General features: G+C 35.0%; 1 long non-coding RNA gene across 1 annotated transcript in view; it reads left to right on the plus strand.

The window, feature by feature from the left end:
- The window catches only part of LOC136029481 (uncharacterized), a 45,717-nt gene that overhangs the window by 17,739 nt on the left and 14,876 nt on the right, over positions 1-13,102 (plus strand). The window lies entirely within an intron of this gene.

The raw sequence follows: 13,102 nt of genomic DNA on the forward strand, positions 1-13,102 counted from the left end.
ATTGGGCTGGTAGTCAGAAGTTCTAGAGCTCAGTTAAGAGAGAGTGAGATATAAAGAAACTTTTATTATACATACCATTAATATACAAAAGAACCACATCAGCCACTTTAGAAAGTCAAAGACTTGTTAGTAGTGGCTGGTAAACATTCAATGAACAACAATACTGACAACATTAACAAAGCAAAAAAACGAAATGAAATGAGACAAAAAAGTGAGAAAAGATAACAAAAGGAAAATAAAGAAGAAGAAGATAGAGAAAGAGAGAGAGAGAAAAAATCCTACTTAAAAAACAAGACAATAAGCCATCCCATTTAAATTATTTACTTAATCTCTTCCCAGAAGGTGGTTCTTCAGTCTACTCATAAACTGGCTAACATTGTCAGATAATCTTATACTCGTTGGTAATGAATTCCATACTACTGGTTCAGCAAACCTGGGACTAAGATTTGCCCTCTGAGAGCTGCGACACTCATATACCAAATCATCCATATTTCTAGTCTCACAATTGTGGTATGAAGAATTCCTTGTAAACATTGGACGAGAAATTTTAGGGGACAAACCATAAATACTCTGAAATACAAAAATAGCATGTTGATAATCATGAAGTTGGCTAACATTAAGAATCATAAGTTTCCTATAACAACTAACTGTATCATTTTCACCATGGACATATTTTTAATACTCTAATAATTTTATTTTGAAAAAACTGAACAGGTTCAAAATTTTTATAAAATCCACCAGTCCATATCACACAACCATAAGAAATATAAGGCGTGACATATAGAATGACTAAGAGCTAAAACGGCAGAACGAAGTAACTGATTTCTCAGACATTGAATGAGACCAAGCCCTCTAGATACCTTAGCTGCCACTGGATCACTATGTGCTCTCAAACTCAGATTTTGATCAAGCTGGAAACCAAGGTATCTCACCACAGCAACTTGTTTCAACAGCCTATTACAAAGAAATATTTTTCCACTTAAATCAACTGGACTACCTTTCCGACTAAACAAAATAAAATGAGTTTTTAAAACATTCACTGATAAACGGCTATTCTTTGTAAAAAATTAAAAGACGATTTAAAGCTTGATTGATTTTCTCCACAAGATCATCAGTATTAATGCAGCAGCTGGCAATACCATGTCATCAGCAAAATAAGTATTAACATCACCCAGAACATAGAACCGCATAGTATCTACATATACAAGATATAACAAAGGATCCAAAACAGAACCTTGTGGAACACCAGAGTTTATAAAACATTTATTAGATATAACATCATCAAAACATACGCGCATCGACCTCCCTATCAAATAGCAATCAAACCACTTTCAAATACTACTTTGACTCCAAGTGACCTTAGCCTATCAATTAAAGTTTCAAAATCAACCTTGTCAAACGTTTTTTAAAATCTATAAAAACCGATAAAATCATTTCACCTTTTTCCATTGATGCATTCAGAAAATCAAGAAAATGCTTCATAGCATGAACAGTAGATTGGCCTTTTCTAAATCCAAACTCACTATCACTTAAAAAATCATGTTTTGTTAAATGTGTATAAAGTCATACATGACTTTTCGTACAACTTCGAGAGAACCGACAGAAGAGAAATCGTCCTCCAGTTAGTCAGATCGGTCTTTGAGCCAGTTTTGTGTATAGGAAACACTTGCGCCTCTTTAAGTTTTTGCGGGAATTCTCCCGATTTCAGTGTTAAATTAATCAAGTAAACAAGGCATGGCAGGAGGTAAACCATAATAAGCTTGAAGGTCTTAAGGCTTATACCATCACTACCTGAAGACTTTTTTGAATTTGACACTCAAATTTTTTCATCAATTTTCTCCATCTATCAATGTTCCGAATTGTTCGAGAATTTTGTTCACAAATGATGATATCAATTTTCTAGTACCTCATGGAAAAATATATTTTAGTCCAATTACTACTAATCATTTTAGTGTCGGGACGGGGAAAAGATTCCAAGTATTTCTAGGATTATATCCTCTAATTTTAATTATATTTTATTTCGAAACTTATGGGAGTTGACCCCTCACCCTCCATGGCCCGAAAACACCCGTTCCCCCCTAAGAAATAATATTAACGATATTTTATTCCAAAACTGATGGGAGATGACTCCTGGCCCTCCATGGCCTGACTCCCTTTTCCCCAAAAAAGGCTTAATAACATTTTAATTCAAGGCTTCTGGGAACTGACCCTTGAATCTTTATGGCCCAAACTTACCCCGCAAATAAATTAACGACAATTTATTCCAAAACTGATGGGAGATGACCCCTCGCCCTCATGGCCTGACTCCCTTTTCCAAAAAAAGGCATTAATAATATTTTATTCCAAGGCTTCTGGGAACTGACCCCCGAACCTCTACGGTCCGAGCTTACCCTACAAAAAAATTAACAATATTTTTTTCCAAAATGTGGGACCTTACCGCCGGCTCTCCATGGTCCGATACCCCCTACCCAAACAAATCATTAATGATATTTTTTCCGAAACGTATGGGAGTTGACCTTGACTCTCCATGGCCCAGCCCTTCAAAAAACTGAATATTTTATTTCAAAATTTATGGGAGCTGACCCCCTGGCCTTCCATGGACAGACCTCCCTCCCCTCCCCAAAAATAATATTAAAAATATTCATTCCAAAACTCATTGTAGCTGCCTTCTTGCCCTTTACTGCTCGACCCCCTCCGCCAAAAAAAGTATTAACGATATTTCATTTGAAAGCTTATGGGAGCTGACTCCTCGCCTTCCATGGATCGATCTTCTCCCCCTCCCCCTCCCAAAAAATTCATGATATTTTATTCCAAAACTTATAAGAGCTGACCCCTGGCCCTCGCTGGCCCGACCCCCTCTGTCTAAAGAAACCGATTTAAACGATATTTTGCTCCAGAATTTGTGGGAGGTGACTTCTGGTCCTCAATGGTCCAAATTTGGAGCATTGGTAGAATATGTTTTCATTCAGAGGTCATCTGGTGAACATCATCTAAAAAAAGAACAATATTTCAAGTGAAATACATGGTGATGAAACTTGCATTAATTGAATAACGATAAAGAACTTCTTTTTGAGCAATTTTGTAATCATCAGATACTATGCTGGTATGTCTTTTACCAATGACTTTTTGATTGCAATAGTAGTTATTGATTGAAGTTCGTAATAAAGACTGAAATTAAGAGTTAGAAACGAGTTATACCAGAATTTGAAAAAAAGAGTTAATCGTCGGGGGTCATTTGTTAATGGTTATTGCCGGTATTCCCTTAAGAATAAATTTTCCCTTGATAGGTCTATTTAAGGAGGAGCAAGCGCTCAGTTTTTAGAAGAAGTTAATTTCAAGTTAGACCTAACGCCTCGCTTGACTGATTCATTGGAAAAGACGCTTCCTGAAGCTCTAACTAAAGCTACTTCAGTTGAAAGCCAATTAGCTGCCATAAATGAGAAATTGGCAGGAAATGCACAAGCTAATGAAGAGATGAAAAAGGAAATCGAGGTATTGAGAAAGTATTAAAGCGCAACTTGTCGACGCTCAGATGCTTTAGAGGAAGAACTTAGAAGGTCAATTACAGTACTCTATAACTTTCCTCCCATTAACATGGCAGCGACTACTCTGAAAGAAGAAATTCTTAAGACTCTGAATAAGTACATACCCAATTTAGGCCTTTCCCGCTATGACGTGAAAGATATGTTTCGAATTCCTTCTGGTACAGGGGTATTAAAACTAAATTCAGTTGACATTCGTGGTATTATTTTGAGATATAACCCTCTATTAAAGAGAAGTGGAATATCGGCAGCTCCAGATTACACTCAAAGGCAAAGGGAAGCACGCAAGCATTTGAAATTGGTCTTGAATGATGCCCTTTCTAAGCGCCACCAAGCAAAGCTGAGGGGAGAGAAATTGTTTATAGACGGCAAAATGTTTATTTTCGACTTCTCCTCCATGTGTGCGAAAGAGGTAGTATCCACCAGGGCAAACTTTAAGCCAAACTGGCAGAATAGAGAAACGTACTTAAGGAAGTTTCTAGATTAGTTATTAACGGCATCCAAAAAAAAATTTTAATTCTAATTTAAGAAAAATAATTCAAAAAATTGTTACTGATTATTTGCAAAAACATATTTTCTTATCCGGGAGCTTGAAAATAAACCTTCAAATGTAACAAACTTTTTAAAATAGACCAATTGAACTTTAAATAGGATAAGAATGCAATACAAAAATACAGAACGTAGAAATGTTATTTCACCACTATGAAGATTCTTGCAAGAATTAAATTCGTTTTCAAATCTTTGAATTTTTTGCTCAAAATCCATCAAAACTTTTGCCTAACAATGTTTGAAACTGTTAGAGAACTCTATTTGCTGTCATTGATAACAATTTTTTGTTGGCTCATGTAAATGCAACTGTGATTAAAATGTCTAATAACCCTTTTTTTGTTGGGATAGTGAAACATACCAAATATTCCCATGATTCTTCTTTCTACTGAGTAAAAATAGCTTTTAGTTGGTTTTTCTACTTAAGTGAATTTCAAGGTTAGTAATGGAATGTTATCCAAATAGCATTAAATGGATGCTTGTAGTAAAATGATTATTTATATTTCTGGAAATACTAGGAAAAATTTAGTCCCCAAACATATTTTCTTTGCGGAGTGCCAAACCGTGTCCTTGTTTCCTAACTCAAAGTTACTCTTTAACTAATGGACCATTAAGAAATTCTTAAAAGGATGCAAGAAGAAATTTTTGTAAACGACTTAGTATCTCTTTGTTATTATTTAAGTCTTTTGGATTCATGTTGTTCTTTAAATACAGGATAGAAGAATGCAGAAAAATAACTCCTTATTAATATTAACTGCCTTATTAATTAACTGCCTTATTAATTATTAAAAAAATAAACCTTATGTCATTTTTAACATTAATTTCGATTATTTAATGAAAAATCTTGATGTAAATGAAGAGGCATCGTCTCCAGAAGAAATCATAGCCGCCGTCAGAAAGCTGAAGAACGGATGAATGCCAAGAGTAAATGGAATCACATCTGATTTGCTGAAAACTTCAGTCCACGACTGCATGACAGTTTGGGTTAAGCTGATAACTCAGATATGGAGCGACCAGAAAGTGCTCAGTAACTGGACGAAAGGAACCATTATTAAGAACAACCATTATTAAGAACATTATTGAACAACTACGGGATAGAAATTTTTGTAAACGACTTAGTATCTCTTTGTTATTATTTAAGTCTTTTGGATTCATGTTGTTCTTTAAATACAGGATAGAAGAATGCAGAAAAATAACTCTGTTTCATGCCTTATGTTGAACTAATTTTGTCACCCAAATGAATTCAAATATTAAAAATTTTAAGCGATCTATTCCCTAGTTCCCCTTCCCAAGAAATGGCTTGTGAAAGTAAACAGAAAAAGGTAAAAATGGTATTGTGTGCTAGGTAGCAACTTTAAAAAGCCCAACTTTAACTAAAAAAAAAGGGACACTAATATTTTTTGGCTTTTGTAACTAATTTTTTTTTCTTTTTTACGTTTTTGATTTAATAAATATTCTCCCTCTTTTAAAACTCAAGAGTCTTTGGGGGATCAGAACAATGTATTAACTGCCTTATTAATTATTAAAAAAATAAATCTTATGTCATTTTTAACATTAATTTCGATTGTTTAATGAAAAATCTTGATGTAAATGAAGAGCCATCGTCTCCAGAATAAATCATAGCCGCCGTCAGAAAGCTGAAGAACGGATGAATGCCAAGAGTAAATGGAATCACATCTGATTTGCTGAAAACTTCAGTCCACGACTGCATGACAGTTTGGGTTAAGCTGATAACTCAGATATGGAGCGACCAGAAAGTGCTCAGTAACTGGACGAAAGGAACCATTATTAAGAACAACCATTATTAAACACATTATTGAACAACTACGGGATAGAAATTTTTGTAAACGACTTAGTATCTCTTTGTTATTATTTAAGTCTTTTGGATTCATGTTGTTCTTTAAATACAGGATAGAAGAATGCAGAAAAATAACTCTGTTTCATGCCTTATGTTGAACTAATTTTGTCACCCAAATGAATTCAAATATTAAAAATTTTAAGCGATCTATTCCCTAGTTCCCCCTCCCAAGAAATGGCTTGTGAAAGTAAACAGAAAAAGGTAAAAATGGTATTGTGTGCTAGGTAGCAACTTTAAAAAGCCCAACTTTAACTAAAAAAAAGGGACACTAATATTTTTTGGCTTTTGCAACTAATTTTTTTTTTCTTTTTTTACGTTCCAAAATTTGTTTTGCTGTTAAAAATCTTTTTTTACTGTATTTGTGGGTATTTATCTTACTTTAAGAAATCTTTTATTACTGTTATAATGGTATTTATTTTATTTGTGCTGTAAACTGTCCGATTACAGCGTACAAAAGACGATCATTAAGTGAATATTAAATGAATAAAACAAAAACAACATAAACCCATTGCAAGAGATTTTAGTGGCAAGGGTTTTATATTCTGCTAATTACCCTTTGTTCAATGAAATATTTTATAGCTAGAAAAGGAGTATAAATTTATCTAGGCTCTTTATTGGCACGGAACTTCACGGATCATTTCTTGGGTCAATGTGAGTTCAAATTTTGTTGAGAGATAGGGAGACCAAAAATAGGCCTTATTTGCAATGTATTTGTTAATAGATTTTTTCTTATTTATTAATAAATGATAACTTGATTGAAATTGTATCATATGGGTATAAGACTTACATCCGGCTGACTTCATGGATCTTTGCCTTAATTTTTTTCTCCGTTGCTTTTTTTCCTTATGTTAAGTTCCCAGGCTAATAGAAACCTGAAGGATCAAGCAAAATCCTAGTTTTTGGTATGAGCTCCTTTGGCCGGATGAACAGGCCTCCGAAAATACTACTAGTGCTGCTACTACTACTTCTACTGCTACTACTAACAACTCACTGCAGCTCCAAGCCACTTGAGGCCAACTTAGCTATGCACGCTCCTCCTCCATCAAATCTATTCAAAAAACCCATCTTTAAAACCTTCCAAGAATTTTCTGTTTCCTATAAATCTTTCCTTATGATATCCTCCTACCTCATTTCGATACGACCAACTATTTGATTAACCATACACAGTTAGCCGACAAGGACAATCTTTGGCAATCTGTCATTTTTCATCCGCAGAATGTGCCCTTGCCTTATCATCCTTTCTTTCGTTATAGCCTTTGAAAGCAGGATTGAACAACATTTTATACACCTTGCTGTTTGATTTACGATTATTCAGTCAGTCAAAACGATCCGTAGGCAATTTCTCTGGAAGACATTCAGCTACTTCTAGTCTGCTTTTCGGAGCACCCACGCTTCATAACCACACTTGACGGCTGTTATCACTGTACCTTTCAATATTTTAATCCTTGTTCGTAGACTTTACCTTTTATGAACTGTGAAAAAAAACTAACAACTTCTTTTTCCAAATGGTTGAGGTTCACTATGTAGGCATCTTTGATTAGTCCTGACCAAGCAACGTTACCGAGCTTGAAATGCTCCTGAACAGCCTTCAGTAAAAGCCTAGAAGGTACGTGACACTCTAAAAAAGAGCTTAATATCTTAGTTTGACCAAAATATTGCATCCATAAGTGTGTGATTAATGTAAGTCCTGATGATTTAATGCTTAATTGAAACATAAATATTCTCCCTCTTTTAAAACCCAAGAGTCTTTGGGGGATCAGAACAATGTATTAATTGCCTTATTAATTATTAAAAAAATAAATCTTATGTCATTTTTAACATTAATTTCGATTGTTTAATGAAAAATCTTGATGTAAATGAAGAGCCATCGTCTCCAGAAGAAATCATAGCCGCCGTCAGAAAGCTGAAGAACGGATGAATGCCAAGAGTAAATGGAATCACATCTGATTTGCTGAAAACTTCAGTCCACGACTGCATGACAGTTTGGGTTAAGCTGATAACTCAGATATGGAGCGACCAGAAAGTGCTCAGTAACTGGACGAAAGGAACCATTATTAAGCTTTTCAAAAAAGGCGAAGTGCTTGTTTGTGGCAACTGGAGAGGCATCAACATAATGTCGATACCTATTAAACTTACAGCGCCTACAGCAGAAACTGGACCAACATCTTTGTGATGAACAACACGACTTCCAACCAGGAAGCTCATGTGCGTACTTAATTTTTATAACGAGAATGCTGGTTGAAGACTCAAAGGAATGGAACAAAAAGCTGTGTCTCTTTTTCATTGACCTAGAAAAGGTCTTTGATTTGGTTGATTGAGAAATCTTATCGAAAATCTTTATGCACTATGGAATACACCCCCCCCCCCCTCAATATAGCAGAAATGATTATTGTCTTGTACAAAGAAACAGAAGGGTGTGTAAGAACAGAAAACGGAGGTACAAGATACTTCGAAACCATGGCCGGTGTCAAAAAAGGATGTGTATTGTCACCAATTTTATTCAAAATAGTAATGAACTATGTGCTCAGATAATCTACGGGCTATGGAGTAAACTTGAACAGCAAGATACTTGCGGATCTTGCTTTTGCAGATAATATAGTTCTGCTAGAATACGCCAAAGATCGAATACAGCTGCTTTTCGATGAAATCTCAGAAAAAGCTCGAGAGCTCGGATTGTCGATCAACGTCATCAAATCAAAAAGTATATCCATATTTGGCCCCCCTAGCATTTGCCTTCGAAGGATTCTCAAAATCAGTTCGCATCAGAAAATTACTAATAGGGAAACCCGGCTGAAAACGAACCAGCCCATAGTGACTGAAGTTTTGAAGAAACAAATATGGACATATGTGGGTCGTGTTCTACTCATGACCACAGACAGACTGCCCTCAAGAGTGTATCAACGTCAGCCTGAAGGAAGACGAATACAAGGCCAACCAAAGCACACACGGTGGAGGCAGTGTGATAGGGACCTAAAAGAGGCCAACATTTCCCTCGCTCCACAATGGGAATATATCACAGCAGCCGCACAGCCTCGTGATGAATAGAGAGACTTTGTCGACGCCCTATGTGCCACTGATGGATCAGGAGGATCTAAGGTCTAAGGTAACGAAAAATCTCACAGGAAAACTTCTTGATTCACAAACATAACTGTTTTGAATATGGTTAAAAGTGTATAGTTTTATTATTGCTCTTTACTTTCTAGTGAATGTCGAAACTCATAATTATTTATGGGCTTAGTTTGACAGTCACCCTATCAATAATCTCAAAAAGTTTCATCTCAGTAAGTACATTTAAACTTGAGGTATCAATTACGTAAAGTTCTTAATGAATATACTGTTGTTTGGTTTATGGTAATCATAATTTTTTAGTTTTTCTTCAGAATCAGCTAATGTGTATGGTGACCTATCTTATTTTACCATTAGAAATGTTGGCTTATAACATCTTTTGAAATATTAAAATGCATATTTTAAGTTTTGATATTATTCTTTACTTTCAAATAAATATCTAAACTCGAAAAAATCTATGGACTTTATTCAACTTTCACTCTCTCAACGACCTCAGAAAGTTTCATTATCAATTAGGTAATGATAGGGTGGGAAGTTTTGTTCCAGCCATTGTTGTGGGAAAACTAAATATGTTCTAAATCGAAAATAAATAAGATTTGCTACATTATGTATGGCCCTATTAGTCTTAGGCCCCCATGGTTCCAACTTAAATTGCCAAAGTTCCAACTCTAAAGTGCCAATCTAAAGTTACCAGAAGCTACATTATGTATGGCACTATTAGTTTTAGGTCCCCATGGTTCCAAGTTAAATTGCTAAAGCTTCAACTCTAAAGTTCCACTCTAAAGTTACCAGAAGCTGCCAAAGCTCCAAGTTTAAAGTGCCACTCTAAAGTTACCAGAAGCTACATTATGTATGGGACTATTAGTTTTAGGTCCCCATGGTTCCAAGTTAAATTGCTAAAGCTTCAACTCTAAAGTTCCACTCTAAAGTTACCAGAAGCTGCCAAAGCTCCAAGTCTAAAGTGCCACTCTAAAGTTACCAGAAGCTACATTATGTATGGCACTATTAGTTTTAGGTCCCCATCGTTCCAAGTTAAATTGCCAAAGATCCAACTCTTACAAGTTTCCTACTCTCTTTCATTGGACCCTCCTATCACTACAAGATTCCTGTTATTGGGGCAGGGATTTTAAGTTGTACCATGGGGCAGGCCACAACCGGGCCTGTCCGGTTCTGGCTATCACTGCAACCAAAATTTGAAAGTTATCTTCAAAGTTCATTCGTGGAAGGAAAAACAGAAACAAGACTCCGCAATAGGCAAACAAAGAAAGAAAGAAAGAAAAAAGAATATTCAAAAAGATAAATATTGAACCAGCCACCCAGAGGGTAACCACGGACAGCTCAGCCTGATACCCACTTATTCATGTTACATTCTTTTCTTATTAAAATAGTTTGCAATAAAACTAGTTTATTTTTTTAAGACTGGTATTATCCTATGGTCTTTCTTCTTTTTAATCGGACTTTGCATTTCTTAATTTAGTGTTCTTTTTTACATTATTTTTCGTTGTTTACGTCAAGGAAACTTTGTTGATTTTTTTGGGTGAAATGGTTCCAGTTGGTTTTTCTACTTTAAACTTCACTGGCTTTTAATCATGTTAAATTTTTTAAGGTTTCTAATTCCACGATAATAATAAAAAAAATTACACATTCAGGCAATAATGTACGAAGGGGGAACCAGAATCCTTCAACTTCTGAAGATTTTTATGACCTCTCTCAGTAATTTCAGCATTTTTAATATAATAAAAATAATTTCATGGTCCTTTACCCCCCCCCTTCCCCAGCCTGCAAAAAAGAATATCAGAGTATGAAGATGGTGAAATTTGTAAGTGCGTGTTTTAGCCTGTGGATTTAACACGTCTGTGTTGAACTCCAGAAGGAGATTATATTAAAATGGCGAATCGATGAAGGTTAGAGAAAATCACAACATTTATGACGATTGTAAACACAAACTATTTCATACATTGAGATTTAAGGAGCATATTCGATACAAGAGAAAATTTAGTTGACAAAAAAGAAAAATAAGAAGAAGCGCTTAAAAATAATTGCCCTACACTCCAAACATATTTCAATATCCATATCTAAATCGCTTTAATTAAACAAGTTCAAAAGACTAGTTCCAACTGAATTCCCCCTCCCTCTTTGTTTTAACGTCAGAGAATTCAAGAAAAATCGAAGGCTGAATATTTTGGGAAAAGTGCATTTCGGCAAAATTAAATGACACAAACTTAGATTTTAACGTCGTACAAGTCATACATTCGTCAATTAATTTTAGAAAAGATTAAACTAGAAGGTTACAATACAACGGAATTTTAATTTGAAAAAGTTACACATGACATATCCTACCCTATATAAGCTTTAAATTGCAGTGGAGAGATTTTTCCAAATAGACTAGTATAAAAAAAACTGTTAATATGATTATATAACGGTTTATAGTAAAACCAAGTTTTCAATAGTATTTGAAGTCGAACTCATTTGTAGTTTAAAACAAAATAGATTAGAATACTTTTGTTTCGCTAGGGCTAGCCCATTTTCGGTTTTTGAAAGACACATTTTGACATTCTCCATTAAAAGCTCACAAAAATAGCTCTTAATATGTCTTTTCCCTCTGTTGTGCAGCAAAATACGAGGAGGTTTTTTTGAAAAACACAATTTGATACAGATGTATAAACGTTTCTGTCGAAAGTTACTCTTAAACTTCAAATCAGGAAAATACAAACGGTGGACTTCAGACCATTCTTTCATCGGAGTTATTACTTAAGGATTGTTAAGAATGGCAAAAATAATGATAATGACCGCTAGAAAAATAAAATTCAACGGTATTTTGAGAACCTCTCTTGTGTGAGGAAACAAATGGAAATTACTGGACATTGAAGAATCCTTAATTTTGCCAGGAGAATAAAAAAATAACGGCCACTAATCGGGTTATGAAAAAAGTTTCCGTGAAAGCTTTTAAGTATCTTTCTGGAAGTGCATTAGCATGGTGTCCCAAGGGCAAAAAAGCCGATTATCTTTATTAATTGAAAAATCTTTTTCGTTGAAATTCAATTTTGTTTTTGTTTAAGATTAGAAAAAGGAAAGTCGGGATAAACAGCATCAAAAAATATTTCTTTAATTTATTCTCGTGACACTCAAATATATTTCTTATCTGTTTAAACGAACAATAATGGTATATTTACAAATTTATGTATTCCTTCTCGGAAACGGCTCTCTATTCTTAGCATTGCCGTCACTTACTCTCTAATGAACTCCGCAAACAGAGCCAAAATTATAACTCATATTTCACTTTAGCTTCATTCAATGTAAGTGATGATCGAACCATCAATTGTCGTAGTTTTTTCAGCTTCAAAGTAGCTGGACAAAATTATCGCAAAATCAGTTGTGGGGTGCATCCATCTGAAACCCCTGGAGGTGATTTTAAAATCAAATTGTACTTCAAATTGTCTGCAGCAATGTGGGTAGTAATGCCCAAAGTATTGACTAAGAGTTCAATGAGATAAGACCTAGCTAAGAGGATTATAAATTGAAATCTAGTTTGAAATTTGTGCTTAACCCAGTTTTCGATATTCGTTAATTCAGTGCTTCTACTTTTCCAAATTACCTTGTTTGGCCGGTTTAATGGCGTGCCGACTACAAGCTCAATAAATATTGCCAATTGAAGTTAAATTATAGCCGATTTGTTCTGGAGAGTGGGGGGTTCAAAATTTCTCCTGAGCAGCTATTATAGCGAAAATATTCAACAATGGCGGTGACCCAATCATCGCTTAGAAAAGCAATTAAGGACTTGAAGAACTGCCTGATTTAAATTTCTACTGATCAATCTTTGATCAAAGCTCACTAGGCTAGTATGTCTTCCAAGCTCGATGCGGTTATGTCCGACATACAGTCACTTAGGCAAATCTTGGCATATAAAGATGATGAAATAGTAGAACTGCAATTTTCTATTGAAAGCCATCAAGTTGAGCGGGTGAAGCTTGAAAAATGGTTGCTTGAACAATCCGGTGCCAGACTCTAATGGGTAACACACGATGAATGCTAATACCGTTTGCATATAACTCTATATAATGATTTGTCATACTGATTACGTTTTTTGATT

Source organism: Artemia franciscana, chromosome 7 (assembly GCF_032884065.1).
Source record: "Artemia franciscana chromosome 7, ASM3288406v1, whole genome shotgun sequence".
NCBI classification, from domain to species: Eukaryota; Metazoa; Arthropoda; class Branchiopoda; order Anostraca; family Artemiidae; genus Artemia; species Artemia franciscana.